Consider the following 18,596-nt stretch of genomic DNA (forward strand, 5'->3'; position numbering starts at 1 on the left):
GACAAACATTTATGAGGTTAATAAAATAGCAAGACAAATTTAACAAAAACCCCTAAAAAACAGGCACATAATAATAGTTGGAGATATTAACATGTTTCTCTATTCATGACAGATCAACAAGCAGAAATTAACTGCATGCACAGAAATAACAAAGTTCATTCAATAAGACACCACTGATGGCTCTTACGAATGAATAACAAAAATTAACATTCAGCATTCATAAAATATAGACTTTTTTAAAAATTAGAACATTTCAGGTCACAAAAAAGTCTCCAATTCGTAAAAAAAAAAAAAAAAAAAAAAAAAGTAGTACAGTGTTCCCTCCTATGCCCTTTTCTGACCAGAATAAAATAAAACTAAAAATGATCAAAGTATTAAGCCACAGAAACAGAACATTTTAAAGTATTTCTCTAAATAACTTATGGGCAAAAAATAATTCATTCCACAATTTGAAAATATAAATAATAAAAAGGGACTACTACATATTACCTCTCCGAGATTTTTTTAGAATATGTCAGTTCTGATGTGTGTGTCTTCTGTAGAAAAAGATTAGTAGGAAAGATCAGTGTGTTATGGGTAGTGTTTATTTTGTTTGTGTATGTGAATTTGCTTATATGCATACTTTGCTTTTCTACATAGAATGGGTACATATGGCCATATGTTTGCCTTTTTGAAGCTGAAAAACAGTTTTGGGGGCGGGTGGCAAGCTCTTATCATCTTTAAGGCAGGAGGTAAAAGTTATCTTTAGAGAAGATACATCCTTCTAGCAGTACAGATTTGAAGCAAATATATAACCAATGTTCTCCTAGAATCAGTGAGCTAATTGCACTGAGCAATGTTGAAGGTCCTGTTTAAATAAGCAAACTAAATCTTTTTTAGGGACAAGATTAACCTAGAATTGGAAATTTATTTTTCCTAAATTAGATGTAAACTGCTCTGTGCCTAAAATGTCTTGTTTGTTCTTGATTGACGGATGCATGTTCTTATTCAGACTTTTACTGGAAAACCAGGCTACAGCTGGAAGGTTCAGGGTTGCTCAACCTCTGCCCTACTGACATTTGGGGCCAGATAATTCTTTACTGGGAGCAGGGGTGGCGGTGTCCTATGCAGTGAGGGATGTTCAGCAGGATCCTTGGTCCTCTACCCACTAGATTCCAGGAGCACCTTCCTCTCCAGTGGTGACAACCGAAAACGTGCTCAGACGTTGCAAATGTCCACCTCAGGGCAGGGGTCGGGGGCAAAACCACTCCTGGTTGAGAATCACTGTGCTGTGACCTCACAGTAGTTGAACTGAAGTTGATGCTGGGCCACCTGGGTGAATAGTGTCCCTATGGGGCTGACTATACCACACTTTTTGAGAACATGTTGAAGACAGAGTTGGAATTCCTTGGGGTCTGGAAAACAAGACGACTTCCAGGGGATGAGAAAGGACATTTTCCCAGACATAAACTGAAGTTTGGGTGACAGTCACAGCCTGGTGTGGCTGTGCTCAGAGAGGCCAAGGAGAGCTAGGTCCCTTTCCAAACCCTAAGGAAGGGTCAACAGTGGAGGACAGTGGTCCCCACCGAAGTGGCAATCACATTACGGGTAGCAGCTACGTGGGAGCAAGAAGGGGAGGAAGGTGGGGGAGGCACAGGTGTGAACCGCCAGCCACAGGCACTGACAGCTGCTGATGAACGAGCCCACAGAGCAGTAAAGGGAATCTGGGTCGGGCACCAATAGCGACCACTACAGTCCACCCACCCCTTCCACCACTAGCTCTATGTGCTTCTGATTCTAAGTTCTCTCCGTCTGGATACAGCTTCTCCAGGATCCTGATTGGTCACAGTTTCTGGGGAAACTTACAAGAACAGCATGAATTACACCCCTGCAGCTGTAATTGATCTCAAGGCTTTAACTGATCTGATCTGCCTCTTCACGCCTCCCATCTACAGGTATAACCGGGCTGGGAGTACCAAGAGGAACCCCAACGATCACCCCCATGACTGCCTTATTTAGCAGGAATTCTACCTCCTCTTGATGATCAGGCTACACCCCTCTCATGCGTAACTTTCTTCTCTGGCTGCTGATCTACTGGCACAAAGAGCCCCCAGTGGCCATATGGCAGCGGTAGCTTTAAGCTTAGTGGGACTTACTGTGTCCTCTGACGGAAGCACCAGTCTTTCAGGAACCACGACCCGGAGACTCACAGATTCAGAAGCAGGAAGCACAGATTCTTCAAGGTCACTGGGAATAACAGTTGTAGGAGGTACTCCAACTTCCACTGCTTGTTCTTGGACCCATGTGGTCTGTCGACTGGCGACCCAGCACCAAAGGAAACGCCCCATCTTTAGAGGGTGTCATCTCAAAAGAGATGCCTCAGCGGCACTTTGAAGAGGCCATTCCACTGTCCTATCTAGCCGGCAGCTTCTGGATGGTAGAGTACATGGTAAGACCAGTGGATCCCCTGTTCATGTGCCCACTGCCATGCTCCCTCTGCCCACGCTTGGACTGACAAGATGCTATGCAAGATTGCATGTTGGAAGATCAAGCCCTCTGTAAGCCTTGGGAGGAACGGTGCTGGCTGAGTAATGATGCAGACAGAAAAGGCAAACTGTTACCCAATGTCAATCCTAGTGAAGATGAATTGTCTTTTCCAAAGTAGAAGGGGTCCAGGGCAAATGAACAGTCAATAGCAGCTGGCTGGCCTTACTGATGGGATGGTGTCATAGACTTACTCAGCTTTGGTCTCTTCTACTGGCAGATTGGATGTTCAGCAGTAGAAGTCCGACTGTTACCGAACGCAGGTCCATGCGCCCAACGCACAGTGAGGCCAAACAATACCAAACTGTCGGAGTTTCGAGCAGAGAAAGGTTTATTGCGGGGCGCTGCAAGGAGGGGGTGGCTCATGCCTTTAAAACCCCAAACTCTCCGAAATATTTCAGCAAAGCCCTTTTCTAGGAAAGGTGAGGGAGGGGCGTGGTTAGTTGCTGCAAATTTCCTTGCGGCAGATCCTTTGTTCTGGAGGTCAGGTCATGGCCAGGTCACAATGTTCTTCTAAATCTCCACCAAACAAATGCTAGTCTCTGTTCTGACAAGAAAGGGCAAGGTCCCAAGGCACAACTTTCACTCTCCGAGGTCCAGGCCCCGGCTAAGAGGACGGGGTCCCTGCGCGGGCCGGTCACCCTGACTGGGTCCTCCCGCCAGCGCCCAGGCACGGCTGAAGAGGCAGCTCTCAGCTGCTGGCGCCCTCAGGCCAGGTCCCCAGACGGTACCCAGCCGTCATTACCGAGGGAGTCCGGCGCCCAGGACTCAGCCGGCCCGCAGGCTCCTCAGGCCACCCAAACGGGACCAGAGTGGGGGGGGGGGGGGGCGGTCTGTGCACCGAGACCCAGGGTGACTGCCGCCACCGGCAGGTCGCCGAGGCCGGGATGGGGAGAGGTTCGCCGCTGCTTCAAGCCTAGGCCTGGCCCGTGGGCGGCCATGGGAGGGCTCTGGAGCTCTGGCAGGACACAGTCGCCAGCCTGTGCCCGGGGGGGGGGGCCCAGCTCACCCGCCCGCTCCAAGGCCGGAGGGCCTGGAGGCCCCGGCGAGAAGACCTCAAGGCACCTCTCACCGCAACCTCCACCGCGAGAACCCCTCCAAGGCCGACCATGGGCGGAGCTCCACCTTTCTCCGCCGCGCTCCAGGTCTCGCGCTAAAAGGTCTCGCGCTAAAAGGTCTCGCGATAACAGCCGCGCGCCCGCCCCGCCCCTATTACACAACCTGGCAAGTCTCGATCTCGGTGACCACGAGCCAAGGTTCTGGATTCCGTGGGCAGCTTCCGTTTCGGCTGTCATGGCAACCCCATTCCTGAGCTCAGGATCTAAGCAACCGAGTGGCCGAGGGCAGGGGTTGCCTGTCATTAACTGGCTGAGTCAACACAGCCAGCTGAGCGTTTAGTGCCTCTTCCGTGGATGTTTAGTAGTAGAATAAAATAACACAAAAGCATTACACTTGGTGCCCAATCACATACATCCAACCTCATGTCTCTTCCCCAGATCTCCTCGTCTCCTCCTCCAGTCTTGCTTCTTCCAGGCACTGACCCATCCAGCTAAGCTCTTTGCCATTGACCATGCGTCCATATACAGTCCAACCACAGGCCAATGATCTCTCCACACAGAGCGGACAGCCACGAGCGCCACCTGAAGCTCTGTCCACTGGGAGGATTTCTTCTCATTTCTGTTTTCCAGGGCCACCCCAAGGGGGCTTTAGTGCAGAACTTCAGTTCAAACCTACTGAGCTGACCTCCTTCGTATATTAAGAACAGGAGTTTTCCTCCTCTGCCAGCTAGACTTAGAGAATGATCCATGAGGCCAAAGGTGAGGGAGAGGCATCAGTATAATAGAGGAAGGTGACGGGGTTCTGGAACCTGGCCCACCTGTGCTGTTTGAACCTGCCCCACCTCAACGCAGAAAGTACCATTTCTATCTTGCAATAACCTTCCGAACCTTATGAGCTGGTTGGGTCTGACAGCATCCCGTTTATTATGTGCAGTTCTGGCTCCATGGCCAATCCGAGGTCCCGTGGATAGATGTTCTGTCTCTATCAGGGGTCAGTAGCAGATCAGTTGTTGTGTGTGTGCATGTGGTTTTAATGGTGTCTAGTTGCAGATGGCCTGGCTTTGCTCAAGAACACAATTCAGAGAAAACCCTGTTGGTTTACTATTGGGGCTTGCTAGAGACACAAGATATTCCAAGGGGCAGGGCTGTTTACACTGCAGCCTGAATCTGCTTTGGACCCCTATCGTGCTCTGGCACCTCTTAGAACTGTCAGCCTTCACACTACTAAATAAATGGGTCAGAGCAGTATTCCCAAGGGTGCAGTATGCTGTGTCTAAAACCCGAAGAGGTTTTAGTAAACCTTCAGCTAAGCCCTGTCTGCTTTCTTAGTAGTAGGAGGTGCACGGAGCAATAATATGCCCTTTACTTTGGAAAGACGACCCAGTTTCCCCAGAACACAGAACCCCTGGATATTAAAGTGATGTATCAGGCCTCTAAATCTTTGTAGGGTTTACTTCCCTCCTTCTAAGGTGCATGTATGTGTCTTACTGCTTCTTTCTCATCCGTCCAGCTTACGTGATGTTAGCAAGATGGGCTAATGTGTCTTTTACAGAATGCCCAGATGGCCCAGATCCTTTCAATAATATAGCGACAGAGAGAAAGAGAATTAACATATCTCTGGGGCAAGAGCATGAATGTCCACTGCTATTCATCCCATATGAATGCAAATTGCTTCTGTCCTCCTATTTGATGGGCATTTACCAGATCAATAGCTCCATGCCACTTACCAGAGTCCCTAATAAAGGTACCACTTTCAAATACGGCAGCTGCAATTGGTTGTACTATTTGGTAAAGTTTGCAGTAATACACTGTTATTTTCCATGATTCTTTTGGTTTGTGTAGGACCACCAGCCCTGCAAACTTTAAATCTTTGAGGGTGACACAAATCTGCCCTTTCCCCCAAAGATGTGAAAACTGTTTTACATTGACTATTTTGGCCAGGGTGGGGGAGTTTCAAGGGCTTCTATTTGGCTTTCTAACCATAATAACTGAGTTTATAGGACAAGGAACCAATGTAAGGGTTTTGCCAACAGCTTAATATGCCCATTTCCATTATATATTCAGGAACTGGGAAAATGACCCCTGGGTGTATCTGGATCCAGTGAATACTGTGAGATGGACCTGGATCAGTATTTGATTTATTACGTGACTCTCTTTTATTCTATTGGGGGTCAGGATGGTGCTCTGGGTACCTGGGTATCGGTGTCAACTTGAGTCCTGTATCTAACAGCCCTCAGTGGTGTGGATAGTCCCTTTTCCCCAGGTGCTATTACCTGCGTAAATGGCCAATGATCCCTTTAAGAAAGAACTGAACCAATACCATATACATTTACCATGATGCTGGACGGGCTTTGCTTGTGAGCGTCTGGCCTCTCCTTCAGCTTTCCTTTGGAGTAACTGACACAGGTCTTCTGTTCATCCGTTCTTAATGTCTTTTGATGATATTTATTGCATACCTTTATCTCTCCCATCCCTCATTTCCTTAGGAGCACCATGATCTCCAAACTATCTCCTGGACCGATATTCTGATCTTGCTACCTTTTTGCTGATCGTGTCCAAGTTTTCCTGATGGTTCATAGCTAGCTCCTGCTGTCTGCTATTCTGGGACCCTGTCATCTCCATGGTTACCAGGGATCCTGGGTCTGGAACAGCATCACCTGCTCTTGTCTCCAGAGCTCCACTGGGCTCCACAACCACGCTGGTGCCCTCAGACTAGTGCATCCCAAGAGAATAGGTGATACACCTCAGGAAATGGCTTGGCCTTCTGAGTAGTGTAAGAGTCAGCCAGTGTATTTTTGGTCTTATAGTGTCACTCTAACGTGCTACTTCTCGGAGCTTTTGATCACTTCCTGCATAGTCTACGATGGCAAACTATTTTATTTCACGAGAGCCATCACTTTTTCCAAGCTTGCAAGAGTTATCCAGGCAGTGTATTAATATTTTCCCCCAGTGCAAACTCTCCCTTATTTAGCTTTATATTCTTCCTCTCTTAATCCAACACTCTCAAGATTTACTACCAGGTGTATCTCCCAGTTCCCGCCAATAACTGTTAGCCAGGTCCTGCAGCGACTTTGACCTCTAAGCCTTTTACCACTTCCTCAACTGGGTTCTATTGAGAACGGATCTTAGTTGCTGGTCTGGTTGGCAGGACAGCATGATCCCATTTATAAACATTTTTTTTTTAAATAGGCAAATGGAAGTATATTGTTTGAAGGTGTTGTCATAGGTGACAAAGAACAAGAAAATGATTATTACAAAAGTCAGGATCATCCTGGGTACCTCTGGGGGCAGGGGTTGGGGTCATGGAGAAGAATGAGCTGATGGAGGAGGCCATGGGATCATAAGATATGAGTAGTGTTTGACTTCTTTCCTGGCAGGGGGCGTTCCATGGGTTTTTGCTTTCAACATAAAAATGTGTTCTACACTCTTTTGCTTATGATACATTTGACAATAAAACAACAAAAAGATGTCATTTACTAAACTGCACGTATAGTCTGATCTTCCTTGTACAAGAGAAAAATACGTACAAATAGAAAAAACTCTTCAAGGCTGGGTTTCAAAATATTAATCATGGGTGGTTTTAAAAAATATTTCCCTATTTTTCCAGGTTTTTCTCAATAAAATTGAGTTATTTTTTATAATTTCTTAAAGCAATATATTTTAAGGCACCATCACTAAGACCTGTAAGTTTTCTGATTTGTATGGGTTAGTCCCAAAGAAGACACGAAGTTTCTAGAAGCCAAGTCTTTCCAGGTGAAACCCAATTCTGTGCCTGCAAGTGTCATTCATTAGCCCTAAGGACCCCCAGCAGGGTCTTCAGAGGCACTGAGAGGAAGATCCCACCTTCCCAGCGATCTCTGATGAAAGACCAGCAGAAAGCTGACCCATTTCAGAGGCACGTGTCTGGGTAGGTCTGATCACTCCGTGTGGAAATATTTGGCAGGCTATTTTCTGAAGACTGTTGATGTAGAGAGAAATCTTTTCCTTTGCAAACAGAGAAGAACAAATATTGTCTAGGAGAAAGTTCTTTGTAGAGCCCGTGTCCCCTGTGCACAGGCTGAAGGACACAGCAGAGGAAGACCAGTACCATGGGGATCACATCAGCGCTTTCTTGTGCAAACAACTCAAAGTAGGGCTTGTGGTGCCAATAAACTCCAGGTCCACCACTTGTTAGCTGTGTGACCTTGGGTAAATTATTTAACTTCTCTGAGCTTCAGTTTCATCAGCTGAAAAGTTACGGATGAGAAAAATACCTACCTCATGGGATTGCTGTGCAATTTCATAAACTAACACGTGACATGCTTGCTGGTAAGCTCCTGGTAATGATTAAGCATTTCCAGCACATTATAACCATCACTATTTTTAAGGTTGATTTGGGAATGAAAGATATTTTCTCTAAGAAGACATGAAAAAAAGGCCTTTCTGCATAATCCTTTGTACATGAGAAGATTCCCAAAGAAGGTAGACAAAGGAGATGGGTCTGTTGGATCCAAATCATCTAGTTCAGCTCGTGACCTCTTTTTGACTTATTCACGTGAAAACCAAGTCCCTAATACTCTCAGATCTTTCTGGAAGCTTGGTTATGGAATCTTATAGAAAATGAGTATCTGAGTGCTGACTATGAATTTCGATCATCTTTACTTTTGCTTAAAGTGTAAATTAAAGAAAACGAGCTTCATAGTCTCTGGGACAACATATCCAGCACCTAAGTGGGAGGGGGATTTTGATAACTCTTACTTAATCATGTCAAGAGTTTCGGAAAGAGTGGACATGGATATGGGTGGCTGGAAAACCAGGGATCAGGAATTTGGGGGGGCTCTGGGATCTAGGCTCCAACTTAGCCACACGGAGGCTGTACGGTGTGTGCACTGAATATATTGGGAAAAAAGGGGGAGAAAATGAAGTTTGAAATACCTGGGGTGGAATCTCAGTCCCCCCACTTTTCAGCTGCATGACTTTGGAAAAGTGTTTAATAATTTTTCTGAGCTTCATGGTCCTCATCTTGAAAAGGAAGAAGATAAAATAATTCTCAATCTTGACTATACAGTAGAATCACCAAGTTCGTTTTTTTTTTTAAATAGAAATGCTGGGCCCACCCTAGACCCATTGAAGTAGAATTTCTGGAGTAGAGCCTGGATATCAGTACTTTTTAAATTTAGATGCCCAGGGAAGGCTGAGAATTGCTGGCAGGATAATCTCTAAGTGCTGACATTGACGCACTCCAACATGGCAGACAGTCCAAACATACCTACGGGGAGCTTTGAAATGTATGCTGTGGGCTCCATTGCAAAAATGGGGACAAAAAAAGTTCGCTTTCTGAGTTTGTCTTATGCCTTCAATGGCATGTTTGTAGCCCTAAACCTTTGCAGCAGAAAGGAAAGAAAGAAAGAAGTCTTTGCAGCAGAATTCCTTTCTGGGCTGCAAGCTGGTGCAGCCGGTGCAACTTTCTTACCATCTTAGCCATGGGTACTTTATAGAAAGGTGCTTGTTAACATCAAAGCTGAAAATCTTACTTAAAATCATATTTCAGAATGATGATCAATCACTGCTCGTTCTCCATGATACTGGAATGTCTGATCTTTATTTTTTTAGTTCTCCGATACCCATTTTCCTCCTAATTACTATCTGTTATTTGTCTGTGTGGCTCTTAAAAAAAACTAGAGCCATATGTTATTTAGACATCATCCTGACTTCCCACCAATCCAGTGTTTGAGCATTTTCTGAGTGACAACCAAGAAGACTGGGGTCAGGAGATGCCCGTCTACTCACTGCGTATGGAATCGGTGCCCCACTCGGTTTAGCTGAATAGATCAGGGTTTTAAGCCAACAACACAAGCTATCACAGCCATTTAAGGCAAAGTACTGCTAATAACAGCAGAATTAGAAATCTTCATCAATTCGTTTTCTGGGAATCCTCTACTTTGTGAGTAAACTCTATGAGTATTTTCATTGAAAAAATAATCTCAAATTACTCTTTTCTTTTTATCAAAATAAAAAGACTATAGGTTAAAAATTCTACTGTGAAGGATCATGGTTTGTATGAAAGCCTCACGGTGGTTCTGTAGTTCCAATATTTTTATTTGGATCAGTCAAGTTGCATAAGTGTTTTGGTCTTGCCTCCAGGTACTGACTTGGCCTCTCTCTGTACAAAAAGTTTCTCGTAAAGGGCCAAAAGGCAGGCAAAGTGCTTTAGGAAGAGAAAGCGTAAGCAGAACAGAAAGTCAAAAATAGCCCAATTTAGTTAATATTTAACACTTTACATTTTCATGCAGCAGGTTGAAAATTTAAGATCCATCAGTGGTCAGGAAAACCAACAATATTTCTTCAATATTTTAGTACCTGAAGCCACTTAGCAGTAAGGGAAAGGTGGCCTGTTATGAAATATGTTTAATCATGGAAGATTAAATTTCCAAAAACGGCCAAATTTCCAGTGTTAGGAAAACCAGCCACCCACCTGCTATTCACAGGGACACAAGCCAAAACCACCAGGCTCAGAATTCAGCTCTGAAGCTTACAGGGGTGATGACTCCCCCCTCCCTTTTCTTTCCTGATCTTATTTATCAGTCAAGGAGTGTCCCAGTCCCTAAAGACTGTTCCCTTATGATGCCTGGATCTCACTCCTGGGGCCCTAGTCGCTGCGGATGGATTTTCAGGAGCCCGAGGAGGAGTCCTTACCCTGCAGGTGTAGGTTCTCACCCTCCTGGCCGCTCTGAGCTCTCTCACACCCCACATCTCCTAGCTCTGGCACTTGCCCTGCTGCTTCCCAATCTTCCACCTGACACCAAATTCCATGCCCTTGTGAACTTAGATGCTTCGGTGGATCTGAATTAGTGAGCTCTTGATTCCTCCAAAATGGTAGACTTTAAGCCAGAAATACCAAGATTCAGAACCCATATTCAAGCTACATTCTGTCTCATCCTGTCTCCCTGGCACATTGGTCATGAGGATTTACCAGCTGTAGTATAAAATATATATATATATTCGGTCTTTATCCCTGATTCCTGACACAGAAACCCTTGTGATTTCCTAAGGAATAAGAGCATCTTTTGCAATTGATAAAAAGCCCCTTTGGACCACACCTGAATTTATGCTAATGAGGCGAGTCAAGGTGGGCTCCTAGATGGCTTCAGAATGGGAGCTGGTCACTAGAGGAACCAACCACATCATTAAAGGATTAGAACTATCACTTCATACCTACCTCCAGGGAGGGGAGACGGCTGGAGATCGAATTCAATCACCGATAACCAGTGACTTAATCAATCATGCCTATGTGATGAAACCCCCATAAAAAAACTCAGAAAGACAAGGTTTAGGGGAGCTTCCAGGTTGGTGAACAGGTCAAAGTGCTGGCACAATGACGTGCCCAGAGAGGGCACCACGTCCCTCCCTATAATTCACCTTTTGCATCTCTTCCATCGGGCTGTTCTTGAGTTGCATCCTTTAGAATGAACTGGTTAATGTAAGTAAAGCACTTTTCTGAGTCTACAAGCCATCCCAGCAAATTGTCGAACCTGGGGGGGATTTGTAGGAACCCCTGATTTATAGTTGGCTGGACAGAAGTGCAGGTAGCCTGGGGACCACTTTTGTGGCTGGCAGCTGAAGTAGGGGCAGTCTTGTGGGACCGCCCCCCGCCGAACTTGTGGGGTCTGCACTAACTCAGTGAATTGAATTGAACTGTAGGCTACCCAGCTGGTGTTGGAGAATTGGAGAATCCATGATGGAACAAGGTATTTGCATTGGTTGGGAAAAAACCACACACCAACTGAGAAGGAATCCTCGTCTCTGTCTGAGAAGTCTGAGGGCTGGGAAGGTCTTTCCTACTCACTGGCTTTCAAGTCTATGTCACTGCTCAGTTAGAGAAGAGAGGAATAGGGCTGTCAACTAACAACGCAAGCTATTTTGGCATTCTAAGGGAAATCACACTCAAAATTGGTTACTTGACCAAGTCATTGACTTGGAATATCTACTTTGTGGGAAACCAATATAAGTACCAAGTTACTGCCACTCTGCCCACATTCTTGGCTTTTTTTCAAAGAACAATTAGGTCTTGGAACAATGTTAGAGTGTTCGGGCTGAGGTTAACTGAGGTTTGGTTATGCCTTGGGGGCTCTGTCACTGCTTTGATGCTGTGATTCATTCATTGATCTTAGTCTGTTTGACTACTTATACGCCAGTGTCAAAGTCTTACCCAGCATAACCACAAGAAGCCGCTGACCCTCATCCACAGAGCAGACATGGGGTGGCGGGGGCGAGGGGCGGGAGTCAAGCAAGCCTTGCTGGTGTTTTTATACAGGGGAGAAAGATACAGCAACATATGGAGAATTTATTGGTCTGACCCATACATTGGATGCCCCTTTCACTTAACAATATTCCTTTGAGATTACATCATAGCAGTATATATGGATACATACCCCTTATCCTGCAGAGAGAAGGTGTGTTTGTCTAGGAATGCTGAAAATCCTGTGGTCTACAAAAGCCTACAATGCTTCCTAGTTCTTCTAATTCCCAGGGACTTCCATACTTATGGTCCTCTTGGCTTTTAGCTCCGGACACATTCTCTGTTTCACTCCTCACCTCCAGACCCAGAATTTAGCCTCATTTTCTTTATGAGACAGAGAGAGAGAGAAAGAAAGAAAAGGAGGGGAGGGTGGGGCGGAGAATAAGGGGAGGAAGAGGAAAGGGAGGGAGGGGTGAGGGGAGAAGCAAAGCCGGTTAAAAAACGTTTTCTCAAGTTTAATATTTTACCAAAAGCATGGTGGTCATGGGAATGGTTACGTTATTGACTATATTCTTCTTCCGTCTTTTTGGCCCTTTTCTGTCCCCTGACCTCTGCCCTCTCCCCTCCATATTCCTCCCCAGTTGGACCTCGGAGACCATTCATATACACTGCTATGATATAATCTCAAAGGAATATTGTTAAGTGAAAGAAATTAAAAAAGAGAAACATGTGTATATTATTCTACAGTTTATCTTTTTCTTTAAAAAAAAGACATTTGCTTATTTTTTTAAAAAAGAACAATAGAAAGACAAACCACAAAAAAAATTTTTTTTTTAATGATTACCTGTGGGAGAGGGAGAGAACAGGGTGGAAGAGGTAAGATTTATTTGAATATATCTGGTGTTTCAGACGTGACTCTAGAATAAAGTAAATATTTTACATAATTATAGGACAAAACTAAATTGAAAAGCATTCCCTAGATATCAAGAGTAAAATGAAATAAATGAGCCTCACTCTGTATACAATTAGTGGCAGCACCACTCAGTGAGAAACTATTCTAAGTGAGTTTGACAGATAGTAATTTGTGAAATTTTGTGTTAGATAGCCCAAGGACTAAAAGAACTGGAAAAAAAAAAAAAACTTTTTAGGAATCAGTCAATTGGTGGTAAAGTTAGTACTGCCAGGCTGGGGCTGCCATAGCGTGGAATACATCAAATGTATGGTTGTGTTGGTGTCATTGAGAATTGACAGTATCAGTGTGGTTGGAAGGATATATAAATGTAAGATTGACAAGGTTAAGTAAAAACCCTGTCGTTTTGAGTCTAAATTGGAAGTATGCTTCTGAACTCATGATGTATTTTTACTTAAAGAATACATATTTTCTACCTCTGTCCTCTGGAAAGGCCTAGAAACAATGACCAACCCACAGCAATGAGCACCCAGGTTGAGGTCTCTGAATAGCATTTCCACTAAATGATTCTTAGAGAAATGGCTAATTTCAGGACTGAGGCAGGAAAAATACGAGTCAGGAATAGTTGTCATTCCAGAAAGCAAGAAAATTACCCAAGACTACTAAGGCTGTATCACAAGGACCCAGTCTATGGTCTAGGCTCCCAATGGCTAAAAAGAAGAGAACTTGAATATCAAAAAGAGTAATCATAATTAGGATGACCTAAAACACATCAAATATGTTTAAATTCATGAGTTTGTAACAATTCTCAAACAAGACAAAACGAATAAACATTAGCCCTACCAGTCACCTTTAGAGAATGCTACGAAACGACCTCATTATTTTTTAAAAGTAAAAAAAGGAAAGAATCAAATATGTATACTATCTTTCCTATACAGTCTGTCATACCCAACAGTTACAAAGGGACTTTTTAAAAAACAGAAGTATTGTAGCTACTAAGTGAGAAATGAATGATAAATTTTGAATGTCACCAACCCCCCCCCCCAATAAATTAATGGATCTAGATCAGGGGTCGGCAAATATTTTCGGTAAAGAAACAGAAAGTAAATATTTCAGGTTTTGTGGGGCATAGGGTCTCTGTCACAACTATTCAACTCTGCTGTTACAGAGCAATAGCAACCAAAGACAATACATAAACCAGTGGATGTTCCAATAAAACTTTACCTGCAAATACAGGCAGTGGACCAGATTTGCCTCTTGGGTTTGCCAACACTTGATCTAGATAATGATTATCATGGCTGCTAACATCGCCAAAAGAGGGACAAGACATTACCTACCTCCTGATGAAAGTATACACCACCTCCTATGCGGAGAGGAGGGGAGTGGAGGGGGAAATCAAACCTGAAACTGACCGGCCTCTAGACCTAATTACAAAGTTACAGGGAATTTGAGTTATCCTTCCATATCACAAGGATGCAATCAGGAAAAATAAGATGGGAAGTTCTGTAGGAAAAGGACCCAGTATCCTCAACACATAACTGCAAGGGAATAAAAAGATACAGAAGGATAATTTATAGCTTAAATGAGACTTAAGGGACATAACAGCCAATTATAATATAAATAAAAAGAATTGCCCTCAGAATTCCAAATTCTTGCCTAACACATGTAGAGCAATTTAACTAACTTCACCACTAGTCTTGAATTCCCAAGCCCATCAAGGTTTTCCCACATAAGATTCCATCTTCTGTAGAAAGTAATTGGAAGCAATGTTTTATCCAGTTTCTCCAAGAAGTGAAAATTCTCAAGGACGCAGCAAAGAGGTAATGCCAGGTAAAGAAGGGTCAGCCCTGATCCTATTTTTTCAGTAACAGTTCCCTGTTTGTTTTATTTAAGGCAGAGTTCTCTATTAGGAAGTACCAAAAATAGCTTTACAGTTAGAGAAAATGTGCATATTTTAACAGTCTCTCACTGAACTAATGAGAACCCTGGAAATCATCTGAAGAGGCTTTATTTTGTGTACAGCATTTGGTAAATTGGTTACTTAACTATTACTTTCTCTTTGGCTTTATTTTCTCATATCCAGCATGTCTGGCAAAGTGCTGGCATTCAGGATCCTCCGCAAAGTTAGGGTAGAATTCTTCCTCAAACTGGGAGCTGTAATGGCCCAATAAAAACGGCAGCATCATAGGGGGTGTTCTCTAGAATGAGCAGCACAGGCAAACTTTCACTTCTGTCAATGAGCTGTCCCCAGAAAGACCCTGCTATCAGGGGCTGACCACCACGCCCTCTGAGACTGCCACCTCAGACCACCCACAGAGAATACTGATCTCTTTCTCGCCCATCAAAATATCTGGTCCCCAAGGAAGCTCAGGACAATTTCTGAAGCCCTATTATGACAACACAATGTATGAAAACTATGCCATACAATGAACCCGGAACCCTGATCCCATAGTGAAAGTCAGAAAAGAAAATACATTTCCCCCTCACACGGGAAATGATGGTTGGATTAGAGGCTTATTGTCGGGACAAAGTGGCTGTTACCAAGGTTATAGCATTGCACCTTCTGACACACACACAAGCCTCCAACTCTGTTGCATAAAAGGATGCTGAATCCCCAAAAACACACTTCCCTGTGTTTTTTGAAGGAGGGAAAGCCAAAATGTCTGGGGTCCTCTCCCCAGTGTATCTAACGTAATGGGCCCTACCCTCCTTCCCACTTAGCAAATGCTACACAGAGAAACTCAGGCCATCCAGGAAATAAGACAACGTATGTCAATGAAGCTTAGGGGATACAATGTGGTGTGTGTGTGTGTGTGACTACTAAGCCTTTTCTGGTAGTTTTCTCCAAGAGAAGACAGTGGGGGAGGAGAGACTTAATTTCCTGCTATACTGTCTGCCCATCACCTACCACTAAATAGCTTAGCAGGCTGCTTCAGGTGTCCTGGGTGAAGGAGGAAGTCTTCAGTTTATGGAGATCTTGGGCCGTTAGTACCAGTAATGCCATAGCCTGATAATCATGGTGGAGGTGGGACGAAGAATAAGAAAATAGGAAAAGAAAAGAGAAATAAGGAGAACAGCAGAGGTGGATTCTGAATTCCCAACCGTCACTGTTAGGCTTTGGGAGACATGTTTAAGGATGGAAAGAGAGACTTTCCGAAGAGTCAAGGTTGAGGGACAGCCTTCAGGCAGGTGGTACAGTTTCTAGGATCTGGATTTGTGGCAGGAGGGACCAACATGTGCCACCCAGGTGATCACGCTATTGTTCAAAACAGAGGGCAAACCCAAGCTCTGGGCATCATTCAACAACTATCCGCTGAGTGCACGCAATGTGCCAGACCCTGCTCTGGACTCTGGGAATGAAGAAGTGAGTGAGATGAGCCATGTCCCTGCTCTCAAGGACTTTGCATTCCACTGGGGAACAGAGACAAATTAGCCCGAGGCAAATGAGTGCACAAGATTGTTTCAGACATCAGTGTGTGCTATGAAGACATCAGAATAAAGTAACATGATGGAGAATGACTGGAGGAGAGAGAGAGGCTGCTATCCTGAGTAATGATGCCATTTAGCAACGAGGTAACCTTGACGAATTACTTAACTATGTGAATCCATGTCCCCATCTGTAAAATCATGTTAATTAATCATATGTGTCTCAAAGGATGGATACAAAAGATTAGCTGAGATAATACACGTGCACAACACAATGCCTGACCAAGCTTCTTCAGCCTGTGCTATTGCAGCTGCAGACACGCCTGACAGCAGCCATGCGAGGGACCTGAAGCCAGGACTGTCCATCCGAATCCTGCTTAGGTTCCTGACCCGCAGAAACCATTAAGAGAATAAAATAATCATTGTTTTAAGCCACTAAGTCTTTACGTAATTTCTTGTGCAGCAATAGGTAATTAGGATAAATCCTTTTATATAGAAAGAAAGAAGCTCCCTTCCATTATTTTCCCCTAGAAGAGAAAAACTCTTGCAGAAGGGTTTGATGTCAGCAAAGCCTGTTCTAAAATATAGTGTATTCATAGAAAATGTGAGGTTCAGTAAGGCCAACAGATCGGGAAAACCCTGCCATTGAAAAGAGGATTTGTTACTCTCAGTTTCCGAGAGGAGGGGCCCCTCAGGGAGGGCCACACGGCGGCGATGCACCAAAGCTGGTCAGGAGTCAGAGGGAGAAGGAGGGACTGTCGGCATGAGCCTTGATTGTGGTTTCTATGGGAAGGAACTGCCGAGGCAGGGTAAGCAGATTTTGGACTGGCTAGTTTGAATAGTTTCGATGGGCTCTGGGGCATAGGGGCTGTCCTTAGTTGTCCGGTACCTGGCCCTGGGATGATCAGCGTAGAGGAATAGTAGCCTGAATATGAGATCCCTGTAAAGGAGGTGGTCGGTCGGTGGGTCCTGGATTGGTTGGTTTGCATCTGAAAAGTGCGTGAGCCATTTACTCTCTCTAGTTGTTGGCTAACCCTGGGACAGGCAGTGCTTCCAGGGTCAGTAAGACCCCAGGTGTCAAAGCATCAGAATACAGATAGTAAAAGACATGGCTAATACAGAGCTTTCTTCCCACTACAGAAGACAATGTCTGAGTCTCACATCCCCAAGCTCCCTTGTGGCTGGGGTGTGGATTTATGATCCATTTGTGACCTCTGGGACCTGATAGGAAAATCTGCTAGGAAAAGGAGGGAGCTTCGGTTATGAGAAAGATTTTTTGCTCTGATAAATGAGAGAGAGACTTGCTTACGGAGAAGCCCTCTCCCCCATCCCCACTTTGAACATTGCTCTATGACGACTCTGAATTTGGAGCTGACACATTACCTTGGGACCACAAGTGGATGACCAAGAGAGAAGACCAAGGGAATCACAGAGAAAGCAACCTGGGGTGCCATACCCATGAGACCCCCATCGGCTCTGGAGTCCTATTGTTCAAGCAACATTTCTTCTGGTGTTTGGTTACTTGAAGCCAGAGCATAATTGATACTGTTTTGGCAAACGATGAATGGCATCATGACAAAATCAGTTGCTTCTAATTCCTAGATGCCCCTTCTAACCGCCACGCTTGGAAGACAAAGTCTGGTTACCTTGCCAAAATAGTACAAAGTTGCTTGAGATCTCAGGGTTGAGAACTGCCAATTTGCAAAGCATGAGGTAGAGCTTGGTCACGTGGGGGCTTACCTAAGTAGGGAGAAGAGAGACAGATGGGGAACAAAAGCAAGTACTGGGAGCGCTGAAGACAAGGGTCCACTTCAAGATGCTAAGGCGGGGCCGCCTGGTGTTCGCTGCGCTGGGACACATGGAAACTGTGAGGTGTTTCATGTGGTCCATGGATGCGTTTCACACAGCTAAGTGGGAACATAGAGGATTCATGTGGGCCTGCTTCAGATGGTCCCGGCAGCATCCGCCAGAGGATTGGGGAGGAGTTGGGGTAACATGAAATAAGAACAAAAAGAAGGAAGATGATTAATGTGTCATTTTAATTGCTGAAATCAGGATGTGGGATGTATGACTTCAGTCTACTGAAAAGAGGTGGGATACATGTTGTCTCAACCCTCTAGGCTTTGCTGAGCGTGATTTTTTAATAGAACATCTCCATCATTTGGATGTATTGAAAACTGGTGTTTTATCTTAAGTGAAATATTGTTATCTTAAGTCTGCAATCTGTTGGCCAGCGGGGGGAAAAAGGTCATAAAAGAAGGGGAAATAAAAGTAGAACTAGTAAAAATCCAGGGTGCTTAGGATTCCCTTGACTGGATCGTTATCAGAATTCTTCAGAAGTCTGTTGATTATCTTCAGGGGAAGTGGTTGGGTGGTGCGATGTATTTCCTCCCCCCACCCCCATGCTGGAGGGTTCCCTTCCCATCTGTGCTGTTACAGCTGTTTGGTTATTTCACTCATT

At 44.5% G+C, this 18,596-nt stretch overlaps 1 long non-coding RNA gene across 2 annotated transcripts in view; it reads right to left on the reverse strand.

Moving 5' to 3' along the window:
• LOC132355723 (uncharacterized) overlaps nucleotides 1–3,643 on the reverse strand; it is a 223,251-nt gene extending 219,608 nt beyond the window's left edge. For both annotated transcript variants that reach the window (XR_009499685.1, XR_009499686.1), the window contains exon 1: nucleotides 2,136–3,643. This is a non-coding gene — a long non-coding RNA (uncharacterized LOC132355723). The remainder of the gene's footprint in view (nucleotides 1–2,135) is intronic.
• Between the last annotated feature and the right edge of the window lie 14,953 nt (nucleotides 3,644–18,596).

The sequence above is a fragment of the Balaenoptera ricei genome, chromosome 20, assembly GCF_028023285.1.
Source record: "Balaenoptera ricei isolate mBalRic1 chromosome 20, mBalRic1.hap2, whole genome shotgun sequence".
NCBI classification, from domain to species: domain Eukaryota; kingdom Metazoa; phylum Chordata; class Mammalia; order Artiodactyla; family Balaenopteridae; genus Balaenoptera; species Balaenoptera ricei.